Raw genomic sequence first — 14232 nt, 5'->3', positions numbered from 1 at the left:
CGGTAGTGATTGATATGAAAAGCAGTTAAGGTAATGTCAGTTATTTTAAATGACTACATGTATTCACAGATCCTTTCAGTAAAACACATTCCAAACTAACATGGAAAGGAAGTGATATGAGTAATGCTTTATAAGAATGTACTGTATGGTAATTTTGAGTCAATGTTTTATTTTATCCCAGTAATGAGCTTATTTGCTTTTTGTTTGTTATTATGTAAAAATTTTTAACATCTTTTTTCAAGCTGTATTTTCTATTCTCTATCAACTGCATGTTAGTTTCTCCCGTACATGACAATTTTTCATTTTTGTTCTTTCCCATATTTTTCTTTTTCCTCTTCTTCCAGTGAGCTTCACCCTTTTAGCTAATTCATCTCCTGACAACTTTCCACACTCCCAAATTAATAATTTTTGCTCTCCCCGAAGGGAGGTAAAAGACAGATGTTTTTCATCCTTTAGACCACAATTCCCTTTGTTTTCTATTTAAGAGCTTCACGTTAGCAATCACTCACAGTGGATGTTAAGCATTCCAAACAACACGCCTACATTAAGCAAAATTTTATTATCTTATTCTGTGTGATCTCTAATTGACCTTTCTGATATGCTCATTCTTAAGAAAGTGTTCCTTTTTTGAGTCATAAATCCTTTTGAGAATCTGATGAAAGCAAGGCTTCTTTCTCATTTACAAATACTGCACACAATTTAAGGAGGTTCATGGACTCCCGAGGCCCATTCATGAACCAAATATTATGAACACCTGCTCTAATTTATCAATTTCTCTATTTTATGGTTACTGCATTGTGGACAGTTTTTCTAGAATTATTCATTATTTGTTACTGATCTTTATGCTCCACTCTGCTACCTTCTTTATCACATCCTTGTTTTAAGAATGCCCCTTTCAGTCAATAATGTTTCTATTAAAAAATGTCTGAACCTGTCTGAAGCATCCCAGTTATGCAGCCCCTTTCATTTTCAAGTTCCATTTCTGTTATGTTTCCCAAAATTCCTTTAATTCTGAGCATGCTCTTGTCCTATTGATTTTTATAAATGAAACAAAACAGATAAACCCCCATTCAGCAAATGTAAGTTTGGGTATCTTGTATAGTACCTTGCATCATGGAGTGTATAAAACTCAACCTGAAAGGGTTTACCGCTAATAATTACAATAATACTAATTGATAATATTGGTATTGTTAATAACTAATGTTTATTGAATATATTTTCCCAAGAACTATGCTAAATATGTTATTAGTACCTTTCATCTTTTTTTTCTTTTTTCTTTACTTTCCTACTCCTCCTTCTCCTCCTTCTTTAACAGATAAGATAAATTAAAAGAGGTTAAGTCAACCTTACTTAATGTCACAACTAGAAAACTAATGGAAACTGGCTTCAAGCACAGACCTCTCAGACTTCAGAGGCACTTCACATACATAGTCTTTACCTCTCATTTACAATAGTAGTAGGAATATCTTAGGATGTATGAATTTACCCATCCATCCATCCACTTACATACACATACAATTAATACAAGGCAGAGAGAGAAATTCATAAGATACACATGAAATTCTGTGGGAATTAGGAGAAGCCAGGAACTACTTGAAATTTTCTTCATAGAAAAATTGGCATTTGAAACATGTCATGAATGATACCTAAGACTGAGTAGGAAATAGTATGGAAAAGCTGTGACAGCTGAGGAACTTGTAGAAATGTATGCATAGGGAATGATTGGCAGTTCAACTTGGCTGGAGTAGAAAATGTGGAAAGTAGAATTAGGAGAGAAAATAAATGTTGGAAAGGGTTGTAGGCCAGATACCAGAGAACTTTGAATTCCAGGAATAGGAGTATGAACTTGTTTTAGCGGGAGTGAATGAGGGAAGATTTTAAACAGAAAAAGGTCATGCAGGACTGTGTTTGTAGAAGATGGGTCTGGCTGACTGGGGGCAGGAAGACTTGCAGTGTGTAGAGATGGAGAAATATGTTCATTCTTTTGGCCATATTTATTAAATTAAGACATAGATGATGGCCTTCTCTCTGGGGAGAGGCCCTGTTAGTGGGAGAATTATATAACTAATACTAAGTGAAACCTGATACTGCTCAGATTGTCCAGTGAGTTCTAGTCTTTTGTCTAATGGCAGTTTACACATTCATCTCTGTTCCCTTTTTTTCCTCTCTCTCCTTTGTTTTTTATCCTCTGTTGTAGGAATTGCATTCTGAGGGCTTTTTTTTTTTTAAATAGAACTCTCTTTTGACATTCTCAAAAGCTGTACTTTTGATACTGTCTCTCTTCCACTCACTTTAACACCCCTGCTTTGCTCCTATTCTTATGGCTCTAGGTTTAGGATTGTCGATCCATGTTTTCACTTCTCTTGGAAACAATAATATGTTTAATCATTGATTATTATCTCCTTTATCAACTGAGCTCTGCCTGAGATTGGTCCACCCTCTACCATATATTTTCACCGTCATATTCCATTTCTCCTCTATGTGTTTCAGATTTCTTTATGAACTGATGCGCAACATGGGTGGCCTGTCCTCTGTGTGAGCCTTCATGTTTAAAGGCTAGAATTCTGTGACAGAGACTATGTGGATAGGTGCTGGGGTTTGGGCTTACTGATGACTGTGTTGTGATAAAGGTACCACTGTCCTGGCCAGAGATGGAAAGGGTTGATGGGTCCAAAAGCAGGATGCTCAGGGACTTTCCTGGTGGTCCAATGGGTAGGACTCCACACTCCCAATGTGGGGGTGGGTGGGTGGGTTTGATCCCTGGTTGGGGAACTAGATCCCACATGCATGCCACAACTCAGAGTTTGCATCCTGCAACTGAGAGTCCGCATGCTGCAACTAAATATCCCGCATGCCACAACTAAGATTTGGAGCAGCCAAAATAAATAATTTAAATAAATAAATAAATATATTTTTAAAAACCAGGATGCTCAGATTCTGTCTGGAATCAGGGAGATCTGGACTAGAGAACTGACATGATCTTTAGGATCTTTAATGAGTATGTGTTCATGGGTAGTGATAAAGAGGACAATAAAAATTTTAAAAGAGGATAACAACAATAAACAAACATAAGTAAATGTTAAAGTGTTTCCCATGGGAGCTGTAATTTATGTAGGGCTTCTTATTTGTTGATGGGTTAGACCTGTTTAAAGTTAAGTGTTGGATCCTCAGCCTTATATCTTTTGCTATGTTTCCCCATCTCCTTCTCCTGGACTCTGGCACATTGCTCATCATTTGGATAAAACACCACACTTGCATTATTTGAAGATCTTGTCACATATTCAGATGTTTCCTAGGGAATATATCTCCTTGGCAGATCCAGAAGACAAACTTGTGTCTTCCTGTAGTCAATTGTAACATAGATATCTCCATGATTTCTAGAAGAGCATGCTGTTACCTTCCTGATCAAACTTGATTTTCATGAAAAGCATTATTTTATCAATGTCATTCATTATTCCTTCTTACTTGTTCTTTCCCTTTCAAATTGTTTTTTGGCCTATAGAGTGTAACACTTGGACAACTGCCTGGAAATCTCTCTCCTTCATACAGTGAGAATTCATTGAAGGATTTCAAAGAGTGAACTGCCATGAAATTGTACTGTATCCTAAGTGGACAAAGAATTCTATGTTTCGTGACTTACTTGTTCACTCCGTTCCAGTATCTTAATTCTCATGTCAAGTAGGAAGGAAAAAGGCAGATATACTAGAAAGAACTTGAAGTCTCTGTGGTAGGAAACAGGTGTTAAATGGAAACCATGATACTTTCTTAGACCTTATCAGATCCTTTATCAGAAATTATAAGAAATGCTCAGAAACTGGATGATTTACCCATTTTTACCTGTAAATAAGTCAATAAACTTGTTACATTCACCAAATAAGTGATAAATTACTTACACTTCATGAACTAGTTAGTAGCTTTTGGGCAAAATGTAGACAACTTCTCTCTCCAAAAGTGTTCCCCTCTTATTTGCCTTTCTTTAAGACAGCATTCTTACTAATGCAGCAGCCTGAGTATGACATTAATGAAAACATTTGGGACCTCGCTGGATGAGGAAATGAGGTCTACTTGTCTGAATGGATAAGACGGAGGAGCCACTGGTTGCCATCTTTTATGTCTGAACAAAGGCCACATTCCTTGTGGTCACAAGCCTGACTAGGCCTAGAGGTATAAAACAGGAAGTAGAAGAGGATAGTTTATATAGTGTCTATATATTTCAATTTATGGTGCATTCATAGTTAAAAGAGTACAATATTGTGTGTTCTGATAACATAGATCATTTATAATGTAAATATTTTTTTAATAACCTAAAAAAAGTTTCATTGAAAATGTAAGTTCCTTTTTGAGTAGTTTAGAGATATAGAAAAATTTACTGTTATTAAGAATCATTAATTATTATTATTAATAATATTTTTAGCAGTCTAATCTCATGGAAATCACAAGTGTTATGACTTTGTAACTACTCCCAAATAATTATTTATAAATCATGTATTTTAAACTCAAATAATTTGAGCTCAGTTACATCAAAACTTCCTTAAATCCAGATTCTATCTGATGGAATTCCTTGACTCTGTTGATCATCAATATCAGCTATTCAATATAGAAAAGGCTTTTAAAATTAAATTTATGAGTTAAAAAGATACTTAACTAAATAAATTATATAATGATTGATAAATATATTAGTCTTAGATGAAGGAATTAACAAGTATATTTTTGAGTAGTATGTTTTTAATTTACTCCAGCTCCACAGTATTCCTGTTTGATAATAATTTAAGAAAAACATAATCTGTGTTTATAGATCTGCTCACAATTTTTAATGAATAATTCCAATTAAGAAAAATTCTCACAGATGCTATATCACTGATAATTTTAAATATCTTAAATTAGTAGAAGACATTCTGTTTCTTCTATTTCTTCCTTGTTTTCTTACTATTATTATTCCTATAGTTATTACAGTCATTATTAGTTATTATAATCTAATTAATTTGTTTAGTACATGCCAAATAATTAAACCTCTTAGTAATCGTGTTTCTTATAGTACACCTCAAAAGTTTAAAGACTTCAATATCCCTATACATTTTTCCCATCCCTACCTTTCCTAAGTGCATAATTTTCTCAGCTAATTGAGTGAGATGATTACTCTAAATTATTTCCTTTGAGTTATAAGTTAGATAAAGTTGGTCCAATAAAATTTTCATAAACCTTTATTTCATTTTGAATCCACATGATTCAAGGCCTGTTAGCTGTTTTCTGTCATTTTAGATAATGTGATTATACATCCCTTTGGGTTTGGGATTTTCCCCTTTACTAAATATATTTGATGGGGACTTCCACAGGTAGTTAACTTTTTATTTGCTTGTTGTGTTTGTTATTTTTCTACACAAGTCACCTCTAAATAGTGCCAATGAAATTCTTTTAGGAAGTAAACTCTCATGAAAGTCAAGTTGGAATGTGTACATTCCTCCCTCTCCCTGCTTTACTGCCCCCCTTACGCTAGCCCCCACACCTTGGGCTATGGGAAGGGGTCAGAAGGCCACACATTATTGAGATTAATTTATTCCAGTCCACCTAGTCACTTGAAATATTTCCTCAAGGAAGTTTTCATTCAATTGATGCCCTGAAGGGTTAAGAAAACAGAAACCCATAGTATTACAGAGTTGTTGTTATGGATGTTTCCAAGGAAACCATACCAGGAATGTTTAAGTGTCTTGTTTCTCCCCAAACCCACTGGAGTGTAGCTTGTTTGAGGTTTTGATGTCCTCTTAATTCTTGCTGTAGCTGCTCTGTGGTAGGGCTTCCTGCAGGGCAGGAATCCCATGGCTGCCAAAGGTGCTGGCTCACAAGCTCACTATGCTCTGGCTGAGCTCAGTTTTATGTCTTACTCCTGAAGAGGTTAAGGGCAATTCAAATTTAAAATAGAGTTATGTTTATTTTTTATTTAAGTAACTTTAATTTTTAAAAATGTCCAATTATACATTATTTTTCTCCAGCATGCACATTAGCAGACCATCTGAATATTTTATCAAAAAGTAATAATGAATGAATTTGAATTGTGGAGACCATTAGAAGACTGAATGTATGTGATAGATCAGATCATCCTGTTTCAAGAGGTTTTTTAAGGGGCGGGGGAGATAGGAGGGACTTAACGTTCTGTGATTTCTTCTGTTTTAAGTGGCTGTAAACAATTTTCATGGTCACTGCATTTTGGGGGGAAATTTTATATATCCAAGTAAAATGACCTCATGCACAATCTGAAAATAATACCCCAAAGCAGTAATTTGACTGAACTTGACTTAAAATATTTTCACAGTTAAATTCTACAAAATAGTTAATACATCCTCTCAAAATGTTTACTCAAATGATATGAAACCAAAGGAAACTTGAATCAATTTCATTCAAAATTTATAGGGACAAAATCTCTCTCTCTCACTTTGTTCTCTCTGCCTCTCTCAGAACGCATACTAGCATGCATATGTATATGTGTGTGATAGTTCTTTTTAATATATATATTCAACACATTTAAAATTACACAAATATACACAGGCAGGTGAATACTTGTATTTTTATTTGGATACCAAAATCAATTAACCAAGTGATATCACACACATACTTCTATCATTATTAAATATTTGCAGAGATAGTAGGGCAAATTAAAAATAACGCATAAACCTCTCTATTCTGAAAAAGAAGTATGATAGTATGTAATTCTATATTTATAACTACAATTATATATTTTATGCTATTGTATTTTAATATCATTTATTCTATAATTACATATTAATGTATATATGCTGCAATGTGTAAGATACATTTTAAATATATAACTGCACAATTACTATTTCTCTCATTTAATTTCTATCTAATAAGTTTGGTTTATCATTTGCTATATTTTACTTTATTCAGGGTCTGATAAAAATGGCTGAAGAAACACAAAAGTGTTGAACTTAACCAGGTATTTGTTGTGTATTTGTCTAAATCACTGTGGGTGAAATATTGTTACTAGTTTGTTTTGGGTAAACATTGGTAATCTCCAGTAATAAGAAGTAGTAAGTACTATGAGAATCTCTTTTATTCATACCTAATCTGTTCCTAAAATGTGTTGGATAGAAACTTTTCAGAAAGCTACAGCTTGTTTTCCATTATTTTTAATTGGAAAAATAATGATTTGCTCCTAGCCCACCTAGAACCTGTAATGAATTTCACTAAACACTCAAACACATATACAAACTATGCAATGAAGATACCTACTTAAGTGTCAACTTTCCTATTATTTAACACAATGAACCCAGTACGTAAGTTTGTATGCAGTACACTGTGATAGTGGGTAGCACATGATTCTAATTATATTTCCTCCACACTGCAATGTGTTTTCTTTTCTTTTTAAATTGGGATATAGTTACTTTACAATGTTGTGCGAGTTTCTGCTATACAACAAAGTGAATCAGCTATATGTATACCTATATCCCCTCCCTCTTGGCCCTCCCTCCCACCCCCATATCCCACCCATCTAGGTCACACAGAGCACTAGGCGGAGCTCCCTGCGCTTTACAGCAGGTTCCCACTAGCTCTCTATTTTACACATGGTAGTGTGTATATGTCAATCCCAATCTCCCAGTTCATCCCAACCCCCTTCCCCCAAGCCATGTTCACGTCTGTTCTCTACTTCTGCGTCTCTATTCCTGCTCTGCAAATAGGTTCATCTGTACCATTTTTCTAGATTCCACATATATGCATTAATATATGATATTTGTTTTTCTCTTTCTGACTTACTTCACTCTGTGTGACAGACCTGGTTCATCCAGGTCTCTACAAATGACCCAATTTCGTTCCTTTTTATGGATGAGTAATATTCCATTGTATATATGTACCACATTTTCTTTATCCATTCATCTGTCTATGGACATTTAGGTTGTTTCCATGTCCCAGCTATTATAAATAGTGTTGTAATGAACATTGCATATAAAACTATATGAAATATATATATTATATTATATATGATATATATTATATATATTATATATTATATATATATTATATATACATATAATACATATAAACTACATATAATAGTGCATGTGTCTCTTTGAATTATGGTTTTCTCTGGGTATATGCCCTGTAGTGGGGTTGCTGGGTCATATGGTAGTTTTAGTTTTTTAAGGAACTCCATACTGTTCTCCATAGTGACTCTATAATTTACATTCCCACCAACAGTACCAGAGGGTTCCCTTTTCTCCACACCCTCTCCAGCATTTATTGTTTGTAGATTTTTTGATGATGGTTATTCTGACTGGTGTGAGGTGATACCTCATTGTAGTTTGATTTGCATTTCTTTAATAATTAGTGATATTGAGCCTCTTTTCATGTGTCTCTTGGCCATCAGTATGTCTTCTTTGGAGAAATGTCTATTTAGATTTTCTACCCATTTTTTGATTGGGTTGTTTGCTTTTTTGATATTGAGCTGCATGAGCTGTTTGTATATTTTGGAGCTTAATCCCTTGTGATAAAAATTCTCCAGAAAGTGGGCATAGAGGGAACCTACCTCAACATAATAAAGGCCATACATGGCAAACCCACAGCAAACATCATTCTAAATGCTGAAAAACTGAAAGCATTTCCTCTAAGGTCAGGAAGAAGACAAGGATGTCCACTCTCACTATTATTCAACATCGTTTTGGAAGTTCTAGCCACGGCAATCAAGAAGAAGAAGAAATAAAAGGAATACAAATTGGACAAGAAGAAGTAAAACTGTCATTGTTTGCATATGACATGATACTACACATAGAAAATCCTAAAGATGCCACCAGGAAACTACTAGAGATAATCAATGAATTTGGTAAAGTTGCAGGTAAAGTTAACTACAAAATTAACGCACAGAAACCTCTTGCATTCCTATACAATAACAATGAAAAATCAGAAAGAGAAATTAAGGAAACAATCCCATTTACCACTGCAACAAAAAGAATAAAATAACTAGGAGCAAACCTACCTAAGGAGGCAAAAGACCTGTCCTCAGAAACCTGTAAGACAATGATGAAAGAAATCAAAGATGACACAAATAGATGGAGAGACATACAATTTTCTTGGATTAGAAGAATGAATATTGTGAAAATGACTATACTACCCAAAGCAATCTACAGATTCAATGTAATCTCTATCAAATTACCAATGGCTTTTTTCACAGAGTTAGAAAAAAAAAAATTTACAATTTGTATGGAAACACAAAAGATTCAGAATAGCCAAAGGAATCTTGAGAAAGAAAAACAGAGCTGAAGGAATTAGTCTCCCTGACTTCAAACTGTACTACAACGCTACAGTAATCAAGACAGTATGGTACTGGAACAAAAAAACAGAAATATAGATCAATGGAACAGGATAGAAAGCTCAGAGGTAAACCCATGCACATATGGTCACCTTATCTTTGATTAAAGGAGGCAAGAATATACAATGGAGAAAAGACAGCCTCTTCAATAAGTGGTGCTGGGAAAACTGGACAGCTACATGTAAAAGAACGAAATTAGAACACTCCTTAACACCATACACAAAAGTAAACTCAAAATGTATTAAAGACCTAAATATAAGACTGGACACTATAAAACTCTTAGAGGAAAACATAGGAAGAACACTCTTTGACATAAATGCATTGCAATGTTTGAACCAGATGTAACTAAGCAATGAAACAATATGCAAAGCCTGTACATTAAATGCAAATAATGCTGAACACACTAAAATAATCAATGTTAAGGAGATAAGCAAGAAGTTTTGGAGGTTTTTGAAATATCTTTTTGCCTTTTCCTAAAACAATTTTCATGCAGATTGAAGTGAGACAAATTGGCCCCAAGCCGAAAGCTAAGAACCATCACATCTGTCCTTTCCCCACTTTTATGAAATCACTGAACTGAGATGCAATGAAGAGCTATGTCTCTTTGGTTTGGGTTCCCCAGAAAGCAAACCCTGAAACTAGAACTTGGATGAAGAGAGTTCATTTGGGAACTGATCCAGGAAAGATGAATTGAGGAAGCAGGGAAAATGAGAGAAGGAGGAAGCCAATGTAAGGGTGTGCTCTAGAGGTCACTGTTGTGGGCAAAATGATTCAATTCTCCAGGGAAGCTTGCAAGAATTGTCTGCAGAAAAATGGGAAACAAAAGACTTTCTCCACTACCTGTTAGGCTCCCTTGATTGAGGGTGGGCTGTCCTAAGGTTATTTTCTCCTCTGCATTCCCAGGCTGCAGGTTCTGCAGAGGGCCAATGGGCTTTTGCAGCTTCCAGGAAGCTCCTGGGCAGACAACCAAAATGATACTGCTGTGAGAGGCTGTGAGCACAAGTGTCTGAATTGATGGCCAATGTCTAGGCCAGCTACAGCTGAGATCAAAAGAGGCTAAGAGTAAAGAGGCAGAGCACCTGTAGTGTCAGCTACAAGTGCATTCTACCAGAGCTTACACTCAAATCATGCTGCTCTATGGACATTCTTACTCTCTCATCTAATGGGTGAGTTTGATTTCAGTTGACTTTTAATTTGAGAGCACAGGCATTCTCACAGCACCAAGATCTAAGTTTTTGGAAGTCTTTCAATTGCTGGCAATAAAAAGGAGAAGGGTGGGGAATTCTGCTCTACCTGAAGTTTATGGATAAAGCTTAGAAGGCTGTTTCAAAATTCTCTAAAATGGTTTCATTTCACCAATATTTCCTTCAACTACAATGAATTAAGAGATAATTTGGTCATATATATGATTTTTGCCTCTTATTATTTAATGTCTAGGAAACTTGACTTTACTAAATCCATTAAAGAGAAACTTATGTGCTTAAAGTTAGCAATAATTTTCATAGTCTTAATTTTTAATCACTTTTTGAAATTTAAGAAGAATTTATCACAAAATTCCCAAACTTGTTATATCTAGATAGTTAGATTGAAAAATGAATCTTTTACTGAAAAAGAGATCATTTTCTCCCATGGCCCTTGCTATTAAGCTGTATTTTAGGAACTTTTCTTTTCCCTAGTTCTACATTCCTTAAAGATTCCATAGCCTGTGACTTTTTCTTACTACAGGTGTACCCCACCTTTTGAAAGTTTGCTTTATATCACTTCATGTTTATGGAAGACCTACATTAGTATCTGTTTTTGCTACTTGAAATAAATCTAAAGAGGAGTTTCACTTTTACAAAAAAAGGCAAAAAGCAAAAATAGCATTCAGCATCCATAATTGCTTGATTTAAGCCATTTTGGCTTATGAAATGTTCCAAAGCACCACTCTACTTTCAGACAGCAAGGGAAACCTGTATCCCAAAGTTAAACTTTTCTTGAGAATACAAAATGCTAAAAAAAAAAAAAAAAAAAAGTACAGGCATACCTTGGAGATATCACAAATTCAGTTCCAGATCACCACAGTGAAGCAAATATTACAATAAAGTGTCACATGAATTTTTTGGTTGCCCAGTACATGTAAAATTTATGTTTACACTACACTGTAGTCTATTGTGTGCAATAGCATTATATCTAAAAATTGTACAGACCTTAATTTGAAAATACTTTATTGCTAAAATATGCTAACCACCATCTGAGCGTTCAGCAAATCTTAGTAGTAACATCAAAGATCACTGATCACAGATCACTGTAATAAATATAATAATAATGAAAATGTTTGAAATACTGGGAGAATTACCAAAATGTGACACAGAAACACAAAGTGAGCAAATACTGTTGAACAAATGGCACCAGTAGTCTTATTTGCTGCAGGGTTGCCCCAAACCTTCAATGTGTAAAAAAATGCAGTATCTGTGAAGCACTAAAAGCAAAGTACAATAATACAAGGATGCCAGTATTGGTTTTAAAGCATTTAATTTATATAATTTTTACTTTCAAACACAGACATGTAGTGTCATTCTCTTTTTTGTTGTTGTTGTTATAAATAACCAAACCACTTTTGTCTTTTTTTGTGTGTGTGGTTTGCGAGCCTCTCACTGTTGTGGCCTCTCCCGTTGCGGAGCACAGGCTCCGGACGCGCAGGCTCAGCGGCCATGGCTCACAGGTCCAGCCGCTCCGCGACACGTGGGATCTTCCCGGACCGGGGCACGAACCTGTGTCCCCTGCATCGGCAGGCGGACTCTCAACCACTGCGCCACCAGGAAAGCCCCAAACCACTTTCAATCAAAATTTCAAGCAAGCACTAAATCATGAAATATACCAAGCTCTTATGTCTATCTATACATATATATAAGATTTACATAATATCTTATATAAAATAGAAGATATATATTAATATATTTTATATATTATATGTAAATTATATAAAATACAAATATAACATATATCTATAATATACATACATTTAAAATAATTTTAACACATTAATAACACTACAAGTGTTTTTCACTTTGACAAATCCTCTTATTGGTGAAATAGAAATTTCCTTACAATTTAAGGCACGGCTGATAATTATACTTATTTATATTAAGAATCTAAATTCATGATACACTAGCTTTAATTCTTCTTCCCTCTAGCCCTTCATAATCAGATTCAATCTGGGGAGATTTACTATCATTTCTGTTAGTTACAGCACATAAAATCAAATGCTGAAAAGTGAAGTATTTTCACTAAAGCAGACTTTTGCTGTGAAGAAAACTTTGGTGCATTTAATTCACCACCAGTCATATGTCTAGGGAGTCTCCACCTCAGGACTCACAGACTGGAGTGGCGGTGTGCTGCGGGTATGATATTGTATTGAGGGATTCTGATGATTTCTTGCCACCTTCAAATGCAGGGGCAAAACATACGAGCAGCTGATTTCTTGCTACACAGATGGTTTTAAACTTATATAAAAAATAATGGGATTTATTTCTTCTCATTTTCCCAAATGCCAAGTTTTGTTTTTTGTTTTTTAATGGCAGCTATAATTTTCCCAAAGTACTTTGGTGGAGAGATTGAAGCTGACATCAACTCTGAGGAGTGAGGATTTGGTCTTAAGCTTTTGGGAACTTTTCACAGGGACCAGAGAAGACCTTTCCCCGTCTTTCACCCCACCCCAACGGTTCTTAATGAGGATTTGGTGTCTGATTTATGCGCTTTAGGATTTTGTTTTATTTGTAGAAGTCTCATTTACACAGTGACACCAAATTTCTCTTTCGCCAGGACGGGACTTTTCATAAACAACTTAAGGCATGATCTCCAGGAGCCATAAAGAAAAACTGTAAAAGAAAACTGTAATTAACATTCTAGCACAAAGGTTATGATTGATTTACCCTAGTTCAATGAAAACATCTGTAAGGGTTGTGAGTAGAATTGATTATGTCATAGAGGAGAGTATATGTAATACAAATAATTTTACAATTGAATTCACCTAGAAAAGCAGTTCCTGGTATCACACATTGAGGAAAGTACTTGTCCATCCATCAAAGAAGAATCTTAAGATGTTGTTATGTATGCCAGGGTTACAGTCATACTTTGACCTATGCTATAATCACATCCATTGCTTTGTGTGTCATGTAAAATATGAGCAAATTTTACTTACAAAACAGTTTGGCATTTGTTATTACACTGAAATTTTAGCTGTTTTGCCCAAATAAATAAACTTCTGACACTGTTGAGACTCTTAAGAATTTTAATATGAATTCATACAATTGTTTCCTGTTTTAAATGTCATATAAAAGCAGTTCAGTCTTCTAGTGAATTGTATAAGTTTTAATATCTAATAGAAGAGAGCAGGGAATTCCCTGGTGGTCCAGTGGTTAGGACTCCCTGCTTCCACTGCAGGGAGCACAGGTTCGATCCCTGGTCAGGGAACTTAGATCCCACATGCTGTGTGGCACAGCCGAAAACAAAACAAAACAAAAATAGAAGAGGACAGAACCCTTCTGGACACAGATCCAGTACTATGCTGGTATTCTAAAATATGAAGACAAATTTGGGAAGTTAGGGTGGTCTATGTTTTGAGTCATTGCATGTAGTGCCTCTAAATGTAGCCCTTTTTTTTTTTTTTTTTTTGCGGTACGCGGGCCCCTCACTGCAGCGGCCTCTCCCGTTGCGGAGCACAGGCTCCGGATGCACAGGCCCGGCGGCCACGGCCCACGGGCCCAGCCGCTCAGCGGCACGCGGGATCCTCCCGGACCGGGGCACGAACCCGCATCCCCCGCATCGGCAGGCGGACCCCCAACCACTGCGCCACCAGGGAAGCCCCAAATGTAGCCCTTTTTAAAAATAATCAGATATTTTTATACCATAAGTTACGGTGCTGCCAACCAGAA

The 14232-nt window shown here is 35.5% G+C and overlaps 1 non-coding gene across 1 annotated transcript; it reads left to right on the top strand.

Annotated features, from left to right (window-relative positions):
* Window positions 1-891: 891 nt before the first annotated feature.
* On the top strand, window positions 892-993 carry LOC131751725 (small nucleolar RNA SNORD91 family). The gene has a single exon (XR_009334288.1). It is a non-coding gene; the product is annotated as a small nucleolar RNA SNORD91 family (small nucleolar RNA).
* Window positions 994-14232: the final 13239 nt, after the last annotated feature.

The sequence above is a fragment of the Kogia breviceps genome, chromosome 2 (assembly GCF_026419965.1).
Source record: "Kogia breviceps isolate mKogBre1 chromosome 2, mKogBre1 haplotype 1, whole genome shotgun sequence".
NCBI lineage: Eukaryota > Metazoa > Chordata > Mammalia > Artiodactyla > Physeteridae > Kogia > Kogia breviceps.
Note: the sequence above shows the minus strand (reverse complement) of the source record. Positions and strands in the feature narration are given on the sequence as shown.